This window comes from Frankliniella occidentalis, unplaced genomic scaffold (assembly GCF_000697945.3).
Source record: "Frankliniella occidentalis isolate FOCC.00 unplaced genomic scaffold, Focc_3.1 Scaffold51, whole genome shotgun sequence".
NCBI lineage: Eukaryota > Metazoa > Arthropoda > Insecta > Thysanoptera > Thripidae > Frankliniella > Frankliniella occidentalis.
In genome coordinates this window covers 571,649-573,739 of record NW_026267181.1, presented here as the reverse complement: position 1 = coordinate 573,739, position 2,091 = coordinate 571,649, and the positions used below count along the sequence as shown (strand labels likewise).

The 2,091-nt window shown below is 45.1% G+C and overlaps 1 non-coding gene across 1 annotated transcript; it reads right to left on the bottom strand.

Moving 5' to 3' along the window:
* Nucleotides 1-483: 483 nt before the first annotated feature.
* Nucleotides 484-567, bottom strand: Trnar-ucu (transfer RNA arginine (anticodon UCU)). Its single transcript has one exon. It is a non-coding gene; the product is annotated as a tRNA-Arg (tRNA).
* Nucleotides 568-2,091: the final 1,524 nt, after the last annotated feature.

Below are 2,091 nucleotides of genomic sequence, written 5' to 3'. Positions count from 1 at the left end.
GACCTGGTGCGGCGGATGACGTCATACTATGATTACATTTATGTGAAGGGCGAGGAGAAGAAAACACTCCTCAGCATCATTTTGTCACATGCCATTGTTATTAGCATTGAAAAACTAGGCTGTCCCAAGCTTGACAAACTGCCAAAAATGTTTGTCCCCTATCATGGCCCTGAGCATAGCGTCTTTCCCAATGGCTCATGCGCATGCCTTAATGCACGGCGTATCGGTCTGTGGTACGAGTTTGAGATGGTCTGAAAAAAAAAAAAAACACAATAAAAACCAAACATCAAACAAAAAAACAATAAAAAGGCAAAAAGCACAAAAAATTTAGACACACTTACCTTGTGATTCATCTTCATTTAAAATATACGGTTTTGCATAGGCCTCTTAAGGGGGAAGGATTTACCGCAAAAAAAAATTCTAACGAGCGTGTCAGCATGCCTCCTGGGCGCGCATGGAAATGCTGATAAAAAAAACCAAAAATGTCAAGAGTGGGATTCGAACCCACGATCCCATTCCGGGAAGCAGACGAGAAGTCTACCGCCTTAACCACTCGGCCATCCTGACATCTTGCTTATGTGTGTGTCGCATCACGGTTTTGTGTCACCCATACGCGTCGTGACGTGTCAGTGATCCTCGTTAGGTTATGTTACCACCCTTGACTTACCCCCTTCCATTGATCCTCGCCGTGACGTGTCACTGATCCTCGTTAGGTTATGTTACCACCGTTGACTTACGCCCTTCCATTGATCCTCGATATTTTTTAGGGGTGGGTTTGCACCCCTTCGTCGATCCTCGATATTTTTAGAGGGTGAGTTAGCACCCCCGAACTTTTGGTGTGAGTTAGGCATTCAAAAGATACCCCTAAATCTAGGTACGGGTTAAGCCCCTCCAAGACACTGTTAAAAATAGGTTAGGGTATGTTAGGCACTCCCAAGACACCCCAAAAAACAGGTACGGGGTTAGGTACCCCCAAGATACCCCCAAAATAGGTTAGGTTATGTTAGAGGCCCCCAAGATGGCGACCGGGACATTGTCCCATAGCAATGGCGGACCGGGACATTGTCCCATTCATACTACTATGGCGACCGGGACATTGTCCCATAGCAATGGCGGACCGGGACATTGTCCCATAGCAATGGCGGACCGGGACATTGTCCCATTCATACTACTTGTGTAGTGAGGCCTACGTTAGACTGTAGAGTTCAAATGTGTTTAGTTTATTTTGGTCAAGTAAAGACCAACAAACTGTTACCCGAAAGGGTGTTAACCGTCTCCAATCATTATTATTTAAATAAGGACCCTTTTCAGGTGTCGGCGTTAGCCATTTGCATACTTTGACCCCCTTTAACTAAAACGCCAGAATTGAACCGAGCTGCTACCTTCCAACGCAGTTTAACGACGCGTTTCAAAACTACAGCAGTGGCGCAAGCATTTTTAGACCCAAGCAGTTCCTAGCCCTTCTCGAAGAACATACGTGAGGTGAGTCTCGAGACGCGCGTCTGATTTAGGCGAGACTACAAACTTACGGCTCCCGACTGGGCGAGGATCCAGCAGCTAAACTCAACTAACAGATTGCTAAGCAAGTTAAATGCGTAAAATCAGTTCTGTTCCTATTCCTTTTCTATTCTATTCCTTTCAAATTTATCCACATTGTCTTTTTTTTTCGGACGTGATGCTTTACAGAAAGTCTTACTCATTAACTTTGTATCTGTTTGGTCTTGACGACATTATTTACCGCTTCTGGAGTCCAAGTGTCCATTAAACGGGAAAGTAAATGGGTCGTTTCTAGTTCAAAAGACATTTGCTTGCATCTCTAAAATAAGAAAAAAAGGTCTCGGCAGAACTGTCTGCCCCATCTAGGGTAGGTGATACAGTTATGGGACGGTTAAGCACGCACTTTCGATTGACGCAGCGCTGTGCGTCTCTCGATTGAAGATGAGACGTACCTATGGGCTCATGGGCTAGCTAAAGGTTCGAACTAAACTTTACCACTCTAGGTAGCCTAAGAAATCAACGCCTTACGCCCTTTCGGTCGGTTCAAAGTCAGAGGTCGAGCAACACAGTTATTGGACGGCTGGAGATAGTTAT